The 16,592-nt window shown below is 38.0% G+C and overlaps 1 protein-coding gene across 32 annotated transcripts in view; it reads left to right on the forward strand.

Annotated features, from left to right (window-relative positions):
• ZNF33A (zinc finger protein 33A) overlaps positions 1–16,592 on the forward strand; it is a 45,067-nt gene that overhangs the window by 14,024 nt on the left and 14,451 nt on the right. Inside the window, exon 1 of one of the 32 annotated variants that reach the window (XM_063781683.1) lies at positions 10,440–10,558. The exons of the other annotated variants lie outside the window; for them this stretch is intronic. The gene's annotated coding sequence lies outside the window, so the exon portion shown is untranslated. Of the gene's footprint in view, positions 1–10,439; positions 10,559–16,592 lie in introns of those variants that run through there. 32 annotated transcript variants of the gene reach the window in all.

Below are 16,592 nucleotides of genomic sequence, written 5' to 3' on the forward strand. Positions count from 1 at the left end.
TACTAACAATGAACATATGGAAATCTAAATTAAAAACATAATACCACTTATTCCATAGAAAATTAAATAGTTTGGTATAAATTGAAAAAAATATGTATAGGACTTTTGTGCTGAAAATTACAAAATGCTGATGAAAGAAATAATAGAAATAAATGAAGACACATGGTCTCTTGATTGGAAAACTCAACTTAGTAAGTATGCCAGTTCTCTCCAAATTGATCTGTAGGTTTAATGGCATTCCTGTCAAGATTCCAGTAAGGTTTTTCTCAGCTTTAAATAAACTTACTCCAAAATTTGCATAAACAGTCAAAGTCATAAACAGTTGAAACAATTTGGGAAAATTTTTCTCAAAAGTTTTGAGAAAAAGAATAGTAGGAATTATTGTATCCAGTGTTAAGGCTTATTACATTAGTCTCCCCTTTTCTGTGGTTTTGCTTTCTGCAGTTTCAGTTACCTGAGGCCAACTGTGGTTCAAAAATATTAAATAGGAAACTTCAGAAATAAATAATTCCTAAGTTTTAAGTTGCACACTGTTGTGAGTAGCATGATGAAATTTTGCACTGTCCTGTCCCAGGACATCAATCAACCCTATGTCTAGCATACCCAGGCTGTATATGCTACCCATGAGTTAATTACTTAGTAACTGTCTTGATTATTTATTGTCACAATATGTGTTCAGGTAACCCTTATTTTACTTAATAATGGCCCTGAAGTGCAAGAGTAGTGATGCTAGCATATTGTTATAACTTTTCTATTTTATGATCTTGTTAATCTTTCCCTGTCCCTAATTTATAAATTAAACTTTATCATAGGTTTGTATATTTAGGAAAAAACATAGTATTTATAGGGCTCAATACTATCTGAGGTTTCAGGCTTCCGCTGGGTGTCTTGGAATGTACCTCCCTTGGATAAGGAGTGACTACTGTATGTATATATTAATAGCTATAATAATCAAGAGGACAGGATTTTGGTAGAATATACACATTGGTAGAACATACATATAGAATGATGGAAAAGAATGGAAAACCTCAACATTGATTATGCTGTTATATAGACTATATGTTCATGTCTCCCCAGAATTCATATGTTGGAGCCCTCACCCCAAGTGTGGTGGTGTTTGGAGATATGGAGCCCTTGGCAGGTAATTAGGGTTAGATTAAGTCATGAGAGTGGGGCTCTCAAGATGAGGTTAGTGCCTTACAGGAAGAGGAAGTGAGAGCTTGCTCACTCACCATGTGCATAGAGGAAAGGCGATGTGAATATGCAGTGGCCTTCTGCAAGCTGGGAAGAGGCCCTCACCAGGCCCTGGCCATGCTGGCGTCCTGATCTCAGACTTCCAGCATTCGGAACCATGAGGAAATAAACTTCTGTTGTTTAAGCCACGCAGTCTGTGGTATTTTGTTATGGCAGCCGAAGCTAAGACATTTGACAAACTGTTGACAAAAATGCAAAAGAAATTCAGTCAGATATTCAGCAAATGATGCTGGAGCATTTTAACGTATCTTGTTTTGTGTGTGGTAAATTATATGTAACATGAAATTTGCCATTTTAACAGTTTGCCATTTTAACAGTCCAGTGGCATTACACTCACAATGTTGTATAGCCATTACCACAATTTCTAATAGATTTTCATTATTTCAAACAGAAACCCTATTGCTATTAAGCAGTAACTACTCATTCCCCCCTCCCGCCAGCCTATGGTAACCCCTTATCTAGTTTGTCTCTGTGAGTTTTGACTGTTGTGAATATTTCATGTCAGTAGTGTGACAACATTTGGCCTTTCATGTCTGCCTTATTTCACTTAGCATGATGCTTTCAGCTTTCAACTGTATTGTAACAAGTATCAAGACTTTCTTTTCTGGCTGTTTAATCCATTCATCTGTTGATATACACTTGGGTCATACACCTTTTGGCTGTTGTGAATAATGCTTCAGTGAACACTGGTATATCATTATCTGCTCAAGTTCCTGTATTCAGTTCTTTTGGATATAAACCTAGGAGTAGAATTCTTTTATCAAAGTGTATTTCTTTTAGCTTTTTGGGGTACCACTGAATTATTTTTAATGTGTAGATAGATAGATAGATAGATAATTTGTTTTTGAAACAGAGTCTTACCCTGTTGCCCAGACTGGAGTGCAGTGGTGCGATCTCGGCTCACCACAACCTCCGCCTCCTGGGTTCAAGTGATTCTTCTGACTCAGCTTCCTGAGTAGCTGGGAGTACAGGCACATGCCACCATGCCTGGCTAATTTTTGGGGTTTTAGTAGAGACGGGGTTTCACCATGTTGGCCAGGCTTGAACACCTGACCTCAGGTGATCCACCCGCCTTGACCTCCCAAAGTGCTGGGATTACAGGCGTGAGCCACTGCACCCAGCCTTACTTACTTTTTCTTTTTTTGCTCGTACATTTTATGTCATAGGTAAGAATCCATCAGCAAACCCAAAGTTTTCCTTATGTTTTCTTCTAAACATTTTACTTAAAATGTTTAGATCCCTACTTAGGGATCTAACTTTATTTTCTCACTTTATTTTCTTGTGGAAATCCAGTTGACCCAGCATCATTTTTTTGGTCATTTGTCATCATTCCTAACAGAAACTGTCGCCATTAAGCGGTAACTACTCATTCCCCCTTCCGACCAGTCTGTGGCAACCTCTAATCTATTTTGTCTCTGTGAGTATGACTGTTGTGAATATTTCCTGTCAGTAGTGTGACAATATTTGGCCTGCATCAACTGAAAGAAAAGGCTTTTCTTTCTCCCAGTGAATAGAATTGACACCCTTGTCAAAAATCAGTTGACCATAAGTAGTGTATTTTTGGGCTCTCACTTGCATTCCATTTGTCTGTCTATACCAATGCCATGACCACACTGTTTGGATTACTGTAGCTTTCTAATAAGTTGTGAAATTGGAGATTTTGAGTCTTCTGACTTTGTTCTTGTTCATTTTCTTTTCTTTTTTTTTTTAACATTGATTTTCTTATGTTGAACCACACAGGCATTTCCAGGATAAATCGCCCTTGGTCCCTTGCTCATGGTGTGTAGTCCTCTTAATATACCATTAAATATATTTTACTGGAATTTGTGTGTGTGTGTGTGTGTGTGTGTGTGTGTGTGTATAGCTTTGTATCTGTATTCATATGCATCATTCATTCATTCATTTATTCATTTGCATTTGTATTTTTTTTTTTTAAGAGACAGAGTCTCACTCTTGCCCAGGCTGTAGTGCAGTGGTACAATTATGACTCACTGCAGCCTTGAACTTCCAGGCTCAAGTGATCCTCCCCATTCCTCCTACTGAGGGGACTACAGCTGTATACCACCATGCCCACTATGCCCAGCTATCTTTTTTTTTTTTTTGGTGGAAACGGCATGTTGCTCATGCTGATCTTGGACTCCTGGCATCAAGTGATCCACCTTGGCCTCCCAAACCTCTGGGATTACAGGTGCTATCCACTATGCCCAGCCTCAGTCTAAAACTATTAACTGTAAGAACTGTCAGTTTCTCCCTTGCATTCTGTCAGTGTTTGCTTTACATGTTTCAGGATGCTGCTTGGTACACACATAGTTATAATTTTTATATCTTATTGATGGAACGACCCTTTATTCATATATAGTATCCTTCTTTGTCCCTTGTAACAGCTTATGACTTAATCTATTTTGGGTGAAATTAGTATAGCCACCCCAGTTCCCTTTTGGTGGCTATTTTCATGGAACATCTTTTATCAGCCTTTCAGTTTTAATTTATTTGTGTCTTTGGATCTAAAGTCAGTTTGTTTTGGACAATGTGTAGTTTGATCATGTTTTTAAAAAATCTATTCTGAAGCTGGGTGGTTCACACCTGTAATCCCAGCACTTTGGGAGGATCTCTTGAGCCCAGGAGTTGGAGACTAGCCTGGTCTACAAAGTGAGACTCTGTTTCTACAAAAAAATAAAAAATAAATAGTTGGGTGTGGTGGTGTGCGCTTGTGGTTCCAGCTACTTGGAAGGATGAGGGAGGAGGATCCCTTGAGCCCAGGAAGTCAAGGCTGCAGTGAGTCATGTTTGTGTCACTGCACTCCAGCCTAGGTGACAGAGCAAGATCCTGTCTAAAATAAATAAATAAATAAATAAAATAAAATAAAATAAAATCCATTCTGCCAGCCTCTGCCTTCTGATTGGTACATTCAGTCAATTATCATTTAAACTAATCACCAACAAGGAAGCGCTTCTGCCATACTGCATTTTGTTTTCTGTATGTTGTATACCTTCTTTGGTCTCATATTCCCTTTATTACTGTCTTCTTTGTGTTTTGTTGATTTTTTTTTTTTTTCGAGACAAAAGTCTTGCTCTGTTGCCCAGGCTGGGGTGCAGTGGTACGATCTTGGCTCACTGCAACCTCCTTCTCCTGGGTTCAAGTGATTCTCATGCCTCAGCCTCCCAAGTAGCTGGGACTACAGGCATGTGCCACCACACCCAGCTAATTTTTGTGTCTTTAGTAGAGATGGAGTTTTGCTGTGTTGGCCAGGCTGGTCTTGAGCTCCTGGCTTCAAGTGATCCACCCGTCTCGGCCTCCCAAAGTGCTGGAATTACAGGCATGAGCCCACCATGCCTGGACTGATTTTTATAGTGAATCATTTTTATTCCCTTCTTTATTCCCTTCTCAATTCCTTCTGTGTATATTTTTTAGATATTGCCTTTGTAGTTAACCATGGGGATTGCTTTCACATTCTAAATTCATGAAAATCTAGTTTAAATTAATTCCCTCGTAACTTCAATGTCATATGAAGACCTTGCTTCTACCTAGCACCTTACTCATCCCCTTTATGTTGTTTTCACACATTACGTCTTTATACATTGTGTACCCATAATGTAAATTTATATTTAGTTCTTATCCATTTATCTTTTAAGTCCCGCAGGAAGTAAAAAAATGGAGTTACAAAGCAAACATACAGTGACCCTGGCTTTTATATTTGTCTATATAGTTAACTTTATTGGAAATCTTTATTTTTTCCTCCAGATTTGAGTCTAGTTTGTTTTTATTTCATCTTGAAAGACACCCTTTAGTGCTTCCTGTATAGCAGGCTTAGTAGTAACAAACTCTTCAGCATTTGTTTATCTGGGATTAACTCCATTTCTCTTTCATTTTGAAGGACTGTTTTACCAGCTAGAGAATTCTCAGATGATAGTTTTTTTCTTACAGCAATTTATGTATGTCATCCATCTGTCTTCAGGCCTTCAATTGATTTCTAAGGAGATATCAGCTCCTAATATTAATGAGGATCTCTTGTAAAGTAAAAATGCCACAAAACTTTCCCACCATTTGAAGTTGCCTTTTTCCTGATTTGGCATTCACTTGGTTACTGTAAACCTTTGTTTTCCAGAGTTCTAACAAGGTTGGTTTTTATAGTTCTTGTTTGTTGGTGTTTCTGTGGGGAGACAGTTTGGAGCTGTGTACTCCACCATTTGGTTATGTCACTCAACAACATGGACCTGTTGTCCACTCAAGAAGAACAACAAAATGAGATCTGCAAAGAAACGGGAAAAATGTGACCCATGCACAGGACTAACAACAGGCAACACAATAATATGGTTTCTGCCATTTAAGTTGGCAGAAACGGGGTTGTCTGGTGCAGATCAGTGTATATTGTGTAATTTGAGGAAGAGCCAGTAAAATAATGAAAAATGAACAAAACCTTGGGAAACGGATATCATTAGGTGCACCAGCATATACAAATGGGAGTATCAATGTGAGAGAACAGAAAGGGAAAGAAAAATTTTTTGAAGAATTATAGAAACACCCACAATTTGTTGAAGAACACTAATATATTCATCCAAGAAGCTCAACAAACTCATAGGAGGATAAATGCAAAGAGACTTACACCCAGACACGTTATACTGAAAGATGTTTTTATCATGCTCTTATTTGACCTGCCTTATAAAAGTGATAATACAAGTGCTGGTGAGGATTTAGAGGAACTGAAATGTTCATACGTTTTTGATGGCATGTAAAATGCTACAGTCATTCTAGAAAATAGTTTGTCAGTTCCATTTAAAACTAAAAACAAACTTAGCATGTCAATCACTAGTTGCACTGTTAGACATTTATCCTTGAGAAATAAAAACTTATGTTCCATCAAAAAAATTTCATAGCAGTTTTATGGGTAATAGCCCAAACCTGAATAATCCAGATGTTCTTGAATGGATAATGTGTGGTGTGTCCATACCATGAAGTGCTACCCAGTATTAAAATGGAATGAATGACCAATACATGTAACATTATGGATGAATCTCAAGAGATTAAGCTGAGTTTTAAAAAACTCAATCTCAAAAATTTACATATTTGTTCTGGTCCACCCCATAGAGTTGGGGTGAACCCTCCTACCCCCAACGTTTGGTTTGGATATCAAAACTGGTAATGATATTAAGAGTGTAAAAAGGAGTTTATTAGTTATAGAGACAGGTTTCTAGGGAGACTAGAGAAGGCTCCTAAGCAGATCTAAATGTGGGTTGAGAAAGAAGGGAGAAGAATGGCTGCTTGTCAGTAGGAATTTGGGGTGGGGTAAGCGCACACAAAAGGGATGGAGTTTGTGTGGTTTGAGTTTCCTACTGGCATTGAGGGAGTGACCACCTAGGCTTTACTATTGGCTTGCCCAAATGTAGGGTAAGAGGGGAGATGGGTGGGATTTGAAATCTATTAGCAGCCAATTACCACAAATGCAGTTAGGCTGTTTATCATAATACCTCATGATTTTATTTGTATAACACTTTTGAAATGACAACATAGAGATGGAGAACTGATTCATGGTTGCCAGTGTTAGGAAGGCAGAGAGGGTGGGAGATGGCTGTAGTTACCATGTGTGGCATCCTTGTGATGGGACTGTTCTGTATCACCAATGTTGTGATTTTCACAAAAATCTATACCTGTGGCAAAATTTATAGAACTAAATATACACAACTAATGCATGTGAAACTTGTGAAATCTGAATAAGGTTGATTGAATGAATCAATGTCAGTTCTTGGCTGATATTGAACTATAGTTCTGCAAATTGTTACCATGGAGAAAACTGGGTGAGGGGTATATAGAATCTTCTCATTATTTCTTCCAGCTGCATGTCAGTTTAAGAATTGTCTCCAGGCTAGGTGTGGTGGCATATGCCTGTAATCTCAGCATTTTGGGAGGCCAAGGGGGGTGGATCACTTGAGCTCAGGAGTTTGAGACCAACCTGGGCAACATGGTGAAAACCCATCTCTACAAAAAGTAAAGACATTAGCCAGGTGTGGTGGTGCGTGCCTGCAGTCCCAGCTACTTGGGAGGCTGAGGTAGGAGGATCGCTTGAGCCCAGGAGGTCAAGGCTGCAGTAAGCTGTGATGGCACCATTCGACTCCAGCCTGGGTGACAGAGTGAGACCTTGCCTCAAAAAAAAAAAAAAAAAAAGAGAAAAAAAAAAAGAATTGTCTCCAAATAAAAAGTTTTGTAAATTGCCTGCCAACTATAAATAATTCAGCTTCTTAATCTTTAATAAAGGTAATAGGCCGAGTGCGGTGGCTCACGCCTATAACTCCAGCACTTTGGGAGGCTGAGGCGGGCAGATCATGAGGTCAGGAGATGGAGACCATCCTGGCCAACATGGTGAAACCCCATCTCTACTAAAATACAAAAAATTAGCCAGGCGTGATGGTGTACTCCTGTAGTCCCAGCTACTCGGGAGGCTGAGGCAGGAGAACTGCTTGAACCCGGGAGGCGGAGGTTGCACTGAGCTGAGATGGCGCCACGGCACTCCAGCCTGGCAACACAGCGAGATTCCATCTTACAAAATAAAATAAAATAAAATAAAGGTAATGGACAAAAACATATTGTACAATATTTGTTGAAAAATCACAGCACACTTTCTATATGAGAGATGCTGGATCTCTTGTATCGCCAGTTTTACTGAATCTCATAGAGGATCTACTGTTGTCCATTACACAGACAATAAAAAAATAATAAAACAAGGGTTGGGAAGTCAAATTGTCATTTTGTGTGCAGACAATTTGATTATCTGTACAAGCAAAAGTAAATGTTACACAGAAGTGATTCAAATTACTAAAAAAAGTTAGTTTAGTGAGGTGGTTGGCTGTAAGAACAATACATAATATCAGTTGTGTGTTATTTATACACCACGAAACATGTATATAAGAAACAATATTCTTGAGAATTATATGAGATATAATTCACATACTGTACTCTTCACCAATTTTACGTGTATAAATCAATCATTGTTAGTGTATTTGCAGGATTGTGCAACATTCCTGACAATTTTTTTTACTTTTTTTGAGATGGAGTCTTGCTCTGTTGCCCACGCTGGAGTGCAGTGGCAAGGTCTTGGCTCACTGCAACCTCTGCCTCCCGGGTTCAAGCCAGTTCTCCTGCCTCAGCCTCCTTAGTAGCTGGGATTACACAGCCTCCTGAATAGTTGGGATTACAGGCGCATGCCACCACACCCAGCTGTTTTTATATTTTCACCATGTTGGCCAGGCTGGTCTCAAACTCCTGACCTCAGGTTATCCGGCACCTCAGCCTCCCAAAGTGCTGAGATTACAGGTGTGAACCACCGCACCTGGCCGACAGTTGTTTTTTTGAGACAGAATCTTACTCTGTCGCTCAGGCTGGAGTACAGTGGCGCGATCTTGGCTCACTGCAACTTCACCTCCCAGGTTCAAGCGATTCTCCTGCCTCAGCCTCCCGAGTAGCTGGGATTGCAGCTATGTACCACTACGCCCAGCTAATTTTTTGTATTTTTAGTAGAGATGGGGTTTCACCATGTTGGCCAGGCTGGTCTGAAGCTCCTGACCTCAAGTGATGTGCCTGCATAGGCCTCCCAAAGTTCTCTACAGTGTCTTTCAGAGAAGAGATGCAAAGGGAACCTTCTTAACACTTTTGTAAAAGGCTGTTTTTTCTCTAATCTTAAAAGCATATGAAGACCTTGCAAAGAAGAAAAACCACACACTAATATCCCTCATAAATATAGATGCAAAAATCCAAATAGAATGCAACATTGTATGAAAATAATTAGATGCTGTGACCACTCAAGGCTGGTCAGAGTTTGGAAATCAATTAATGTGGCCGGGTACGTTGGCTTATGCCTGTAATCCTAGCACTTTGGGATGCTGACGCAGATGGATTACCTGATGTCAGGAGTTTGAGACCAGCCTGGCCAACGTGGTAAAACCCTGTCTACTAAAAATACTAAATAAGCTGGGCGTGGTGGAATGCTCCTGTAATCCCAGCTCCTCTGAAGGCTGAGGCAGGAGAATCGCTTAGAACCTGGAACGCAGAGGTTGCAGTGAGCTGAGATTGCACCATTGCACTTCAGCCTGGGTGATAGAGCAAGACTCTGTCTCAAAAAAAATAAATAAATAAATAAAAAATCTGTAACCCGCCACATCAACAGGCTGCAGAAGAAAACCATATCATGTCAATTGATGGACAAGAAGCATTTGATAAAATCCAACACCCATTCATGATAAAACCGAGCAAACTAGGAATAGAGAGGAACTTCCTCAACTTGGTAAAAAAAAAATCTACAAGAAACCTACTGCTAAGAGCATACTTAGTGGTGAAACACTGGATAGTTTCTCCCTAAGATAAGGAAACAAGATGTCCTGTCTCTTCACTCTTACTCAACATCTCATTGGAAATGGTAGGTAATGCCATAAGACAACAAAATAAGAGGCATACAGATGGGAAAGGAAGAAATAAAACTTTCTTCATACAGGCATGATTGCCTAAGGAGAAAATTCTAGAGAACTCCCAAAACTATTAAGTCTTTATAGCAAAGTTGGAGGATAGAAGCTTAATATAGAAAAATCAGTTCCTTTTTTCATTATGTAGTTGTGTTATTTGTCCTTTTATTGTTGAGTTGTAAGAGTTTTTTCCATATTCTGTTTAGCAGTCCCTAATTACATACATTATTAGCCAATATTTTTCTCCCATTTGTGGGTTGTCATTTTATTGTCTTTACTTTGTTCTTGGTAGCAAAAGAGTTTTTCATTCCATGAAGTCTAATTTGTTTTTTCTTTTGTTGCTTGTATTTTTGGTACTTTATCTAAGAGGGCTTTGTCTATCCCCAGGGCATGAAGATCCACTCCTGTATTTTCTTTAAGTAATGGCTTTTAAATGTAGACCTGTGATCCATTTTCAATTAGTTTTTGTATATGGTGTGAGGAAAGGAATAATTTTGATTGTTTTGTATACAAATATTCAGTTGTCTCAGCATCATTTCTTGAAAAGGTAATTTTTCTTTTTTCTTTTTTTTTTGAGAGGAAGTCTCTGACGCCCAGGCTGGTGGGCAGTGGCATGATCTTGGCTCACTGCAACCTCTGCCCCTGGGTTCACGCAAGTCTCCTGCCTCAGCCTCCTGAGTAGCTGGGATTACAGGCATGCGCCACCATGCTTGGCTAATGTCTTTGTATTTTTAGTAGAGGTGGAGTTTCACCATATTGTCCAGACTGGTCTTGAACTCCTGACCTTGTGATCTGCCTGCCTCAGCCTCCCAAAGTGCTAGGATTACAGGTGTGAACTACTGTGCCCAGCCGAAAAGGTGATTTTTCAACATTAAATTGTGTTGGCATCATTGTTGAAAATTAACTGAACATAATATATAGTAGTGTTTATTTGTGAACTCTCAATTTTATTTCATATGTTTTCCTCTATGCCAGTATCATACCATCTTGATTATTGTAATTTTGTAGCAAATTTTCAAATTGAGAAGTGTGTCTTCTAACTTTCTACTTCTTTTTTAAGATTGTTTTGATTATATTCAGTTCCCTAAATTTCCACATGAAATTTTAGACCAGCTTGTTAGTTTCTCCAAAAAGGCAGATGGGATTTTGGTAGGGATTGTGTTGAGTTTAGGTATTAATTTTGGCAGTTATTGCCATCTTAACCATATGAACACTGTTCAGTGCCTTTCCATTTATTTAGGCTGTCTTTAATTTCTTCCATCATTGTTTTGTGGTTTTCAGACTATAAGCTCTGTATTTTCTTGATTAAAGTTATAAGTATTTTATTCTTTTTGATGCTATTGTAAATGGAATTTATTTTATTTATTTACTTATTTGAGACAGAGTTTTGCTCTTACTGCCCAGGGTGGAGTGCAATGGTGCGATCTCGGCTCACTGCGTCTCAGCCTCCCAAGTAGCTGGGACTACAGGCACATGCCACCACGCCTGGATAACTTTTTTGTATTTTTAGTATAGATGAGGTTTCCCCATGTTGGCTGGGCTGGTCTCAACCTCCTGACATCAGGTGATCCAGCCACCTCGGCATCCCAAAGTGCTGGGATTACAGGCTTGAGACATTATGCCCGGCCAGAATTATTTTTAAATTTTCATTTATGATTTGTTTGTTGTTAGTGAACTTGCACCCTGCAACATTGTTGAACTCTTTTATTAGTTTTAATAGTGTTTCAGCAGATTCTTTAAGATTTTCTATATGCATGAGTAGTCAACTGCAAATACAGATAGTTACACTTTTGTTTTCAATCTAAATTCCCCTTCCCCTTGCTTTTCTTGACTAGAATCTCCTGTGTGATGTGTAACCAGCAAGAGGACATTCTTGTCTTCTTTTTGTTCTTAGAGTAAAATCACTGTACCTTTCATTATTTAGTATGATGTTAGTGGTGGACTTTTTGTAGATGCCTTTAATCAGGCTGAGGAAGTTTAACTCTATTCCTGATTTGCTGATTGTTTTTATAGAGAAGATGGTCATTGGATTGTGTTAAATGCTTTTTCTCTGTATACTGAGATGATCATGTGGTTATTGTTTCTTTTCTACTTACGTGGTGTATTAATTGATTTTCAAATGATAAACCAAACTTGAATTACTAGGATAAATCACACTTGATAATTGTATGTAATCCTTTTTATATACTACTGGATGAAATTTGCTAGTATTTTGTTGAGGATTTATAGGTCTGTAATCATGACACATGCATTTGTAGTTTTTTCATGTCTGATTTTGGTACCAGAGTAGTAGTATTGGGATCATAGAATGAGCTGGCAAGTGTTTCTTCTTATTTTCTTGGAGTTTTTGAGTAATTGATAATTCTTTTTTAATGTTTGATAAAATTCTCCAGTGAACCCTTATGGATCTGGGTTTTTTTTTTTTTTTGTAATGGGAAGTTTTCTTGTCTGTTTTTTGTCTTTTTTGAGACAGGGCCTCACTATATTGCCCAGGCTGGAGTGCAGTGGTGCAGTCGTGGCTCACTGCAGCCTGACTTCCCAGGCTCAGGCAATTTTCCCACCTCAGCCTCCCAAGTAGCTGGGACTACAGGCATATGCCAGCACACCCAGCTAATTTTTTGTATTTTTTTTTGTAGAGATGGGGTTTCACCATGTTCCTGGGCTGGTCTTAAAGTCCTGAGTTCAAGTGATCCACCTGCCTTGGCCTTCCAAAGTGGTAGGATTACAGGCATGAGCCACTGCATCCCACCTGTAATGGGGAGTTTTAAATTTACAACTTCAATCTTTTTACTTGTATAGGTCTTTTCAGATTTTTCTTTTTCTACTTGAGTTGGTTTTAGTTGTTTTTGTTTTATGGATTTTTCCATTTTGTTGAAGTTAAATAATTTGTTGGCATACATTGTTCATACCATTCTTTGTAATTATTTTTATTTCTGTAAGAGTACTAGTAATACATCTTTAATCCCTACTTTTAGTAATTTGAACCTTCTCTCTCTTTTTTTCTTTTTCAAGGTCAGTCTAGCTAGAGGTTTGTATATTTTGTTGATCTTTTCCAGGAATCAGCTATTGTTTTTCTGTTCTCTAGTTCATTAATTTTTACTCTATAATCTTTCTGCTTTCCTGCCTTCTGCTTGATTTGGTTTTGTATTGCTGCTCCTGTCCAAGTGTTTTAAGGTGGAAAATTAGTTTACTGATTTGAGATCTTTTTAAATATGGTTATTACAGCTACAAATCTCTAAGGATTGCTTTATCTGTGTTCCATAAGTTTGAGTATGTCTTCATTTTTCTCTCAAAGCATTTTTTCTAATTTCCCTTCTTATTGCTTCTTTAACTTTTTTTTTTTAACTTCGGAATGTGTTATATAATTTTTGCATGTTTGTGCATTCTAAAAATTCCTTTGTCTTACTGATTTGTAATTTTGACTGTGGTCAGAGAATCATTTTAAATTTATTCTGGGGAATGTTTCATGTGTACTTTTGAAGAATACCTGCTCCACTGTTCGAGTGGAATGTTCTGTCTATATCTCTTAGATCTGGTTGCTTTAGAGTGTCATCTATATCTTCTGTTTCCATGTTTATATTGTGCCCAATTGTCCTAACCATTATTGAAAATGGGATATTACAGTTTGCAATAAGTATTGTATACTTGTATATTTTTTTCTTTTAATTCTGTCAGTTTTTGCTACACATACTTTGAGGCTCTGTTAGTAGTACATATGCTTAGAATTGTTATGTCTCCTTTATTGATTGACCCTTTTATTGTTATATTAATAAAATTCCCCTCTTTATCCTTAGTAAAATTTTTGTATTAAAGTGTATTTTGTGTGATATTAGGATAGCTACTCCAGCCTTATAGGTGCCATGTGCCGGATATATCTTTTTCTGTTTTCAAATTTTCAACCTGTTTGTATCTATCTCTTATAGACAGCACATGTTTGGATTTTCACACTTTTGACAACCTGAGAATTGTTGCTTTTTGATTGGATTTTCAAATCATTCCCTTTTTCCTATTGTTATTGCTATGCAGATGGTTCCTGACTTAAAATGGTTTGACTTATGATTTTTTAACTTTTCAATAGGTTTTTTGGGTTGAAACCCCTTTGTATGTTTAGGATTTACAGAGGTTCAACTTACTATTTTTTCTGTCCTTACTAGAATGTATTTCCATTTTAAGTGGAAAAACAATATTTTCAACTAATTTGACTATTATCAGGATGTAACTTGATCGTAAGTCAAGGAGCATCTGTAGTTGGTTTTACCTCTGCCATTTTTGTTTTCGGTCTCCTGCTTTTTTGGTACTCTATTCCTTTTACTTTTGCTTTCTTTTACATGACATGAATATATTTTATTTTATTATTTTTATAGGTTTCGAGGGTACAAGTGCAGTTTTGTTACCCAGGCATAGCACATAGAGGTGAAGTCTGGGCTTTTAGTGTGGCCATCAGCAGAATAGCACCCATCAAGTAATTTCTTATCCTTCACCCTCCTCCCCACCCCTCCAAGTGTCCAGTGTCTCTCATTCCACTCTCTATGTTTATGTGTATACAACATGAAATGAATATATTTTAGTATAACATTTTAATTTTTAAAATTACGATGTCCCTTTGAAAATTTATTTACCTAGTGGTTGCTCTAGAACTTACCTAATAAGTCTTGCCTTATCAAAATCTACTTCAGATTTCTGCTTCCTTAACTCTAGTAAAATACAGAAACATTACTTATATGTATCTCTATTTTCTCTTCTCTATTTGTTATTTTTATATATATTACATATATATTTAAAACCCAACAGTACATTGTATGCAGGCTGAGCATCCCAAATCCGAAAATCTCAAATGCTCCCAAATCTGAAACTGAGTGCCAACATGCTCAACATGCTCGAAGGAAATGCTTGTTGGAGCATTTCAGATTTTAGATTTCTGGATTTGGGAAGCTCAACCAGTAAGTATAATGTAAACATTCCAAAATTTGGAAAAAATCTAAAGTGAGAAGCACTTTTGATGCCAAGCATTTCAGATAAGGGATACTCAACCTGTAATTGTTACTTTATGTCATTTGATGGCTTTTTTTTGTTGTTGCTTTTTTTTTTTTTACTTTAAGTTCTGTGATACATGTGCAGAATGTGGAGGTTTGTTATATAGGTATATGTGTTCCATGGTGGTTGACCCATCTTCTTAAGTTTCCTCCCCTTGCCCCTACACCTCAACAGGCCCCAGTGTGTGTTGTTCCCCTCCCTGTGTTCATGCGTTGATGTCTTTTAAAGAAGCTGAAAGAAAGATAGGAAGTATCTATTCGTAGAGTTTGTTATACTAACCTTCTTATTCATCATTTCTGCTTCAATTCATTTGTTTGTGTGGATTCAGAGTTACCATCTAGTGTAATTTCCTTACTCTGGCACAGATTTGTTCCTCTGTCTTTTTTTTTTTTCCCCTGGGAGTCTCGCTTTGTTGCCCAGGCTGGAGTGCAGTGGCACCATCTGGGCTCACTGTAACCTCCTGCCTCCTGGGTTCAAGCGATTCTCCTGTCTCAGCCTCCCGAGTAGCTGGGATTACAGGCATGTGCCACCACAGCTAATTTTTGTGTTTTTAGTAGAGATGGGGTTTTGCCATGTTAGCCAGGCTGGTCTTGAACTCCTGACCACAGGTGATCTGCCTGCCTTGGCCTCCCAAAGTGCTGGGATTATAGGTGTGAGCCACCACACCCAGCCACTCTATTTTTTTGCTTTATTCTTTTTTTTTTTTGCTTTGTTATTTGTTTCCTTGTTTATCAATGTATTTATTTATTTATTTTTGAAACAAGGTCTCTCTGAGTCATCGAGGCTGGAGTGCCGTGGTAGGATCCCAGCTCATTGCAGCCTCAACTTCCTGGGCTCAAACAATACTCCCACCTCAGCCTCCTGAATAGCTGAGACTATAGGTGTGCACCACTGTGCCCAGCTTATTAAACAAATTATTTTTTAGAGATGGTGTCTCAGTATGTTGCCTAAGCTGATCTTGAAGTCCTGGGCTTAAGTGATTCTCCTGCTTCAGCCTCCCAAAGTGTTGGGATTACTGGCATGAGCCACTGTGCCTGGCCTGTCTTATTGTTAAATACATTGCATTTTTATATGTTATAGGTCCAACAATACAGTTATAAACATTGACTTATACATATTTGCTTATTAGATTGGGTAGGAAAAGAAAGGAGAAAAAATGTGCCTTTTTTACTCTCTCGTATCATTGCTTTTACCCACAATAATTGTGGATTTGAACTAGTGTTTGAAATCACTTGTTTTCACCCTAAAGAACTTCTTTTCTTTCTTTTATGGTTAGTGTACTTGCAATGGATTCTCAAGTTTTTTTGGTTTCTATTTGTTTTTTAATTTGAGGATTTTTAATTTTCACCCTCTGTTTTGCAAATAGTTCTGCTATTTTAGGCGACAGGTTATTAAAAAAGCTGGAAACCATCATTCTCAGCAAACTATCACAATACAAAAAACCAAACACAGCATGTTCTCACTCACAGGTGGGAATTGAACAATAAGAACACATGGACACAGGAAGGGAAACATCACACACCAGGGACTGTTGTGGGGTAGGGGGAGTGGGGAGGGATAGCATTAGGAGATATACCTAATGCTAAATGACGAGTTAATGGGTGCAGCACACCAACATGGCACATGTATACGTATATAACAAACCTGCACGTTGTGCACATGTACCCAAAAACTTAAAGTATAATAATAATAAAATTAAAAAAAAATAGCTGTGTGACCCCAGGTCAAATTCTGTAAGCCTTAGCTTCTTTATTTGACAACTGGGAACACAATATTTTCCCCACCTCCCCCCAACAACTCCACCAGTATTGTGGTGAAGATCAAAGAAATAATTTCCTGTATGAATAAAAGGTATTT

This window comes from Pan troglodytes, chromosome 8 (assembly GCF_028858775.2).
Source record: "Pan troglodytes isolate AG18354 chromosome 8, NHGRI_mPanTro3-v2.0_pri, whole genome shotgun sequence".
Lineage (NCBI taxonomy): Eukaryota > Metazoa > Chordata > Mammalia > Primates > Hominidae > Pan > Pan troglodytes.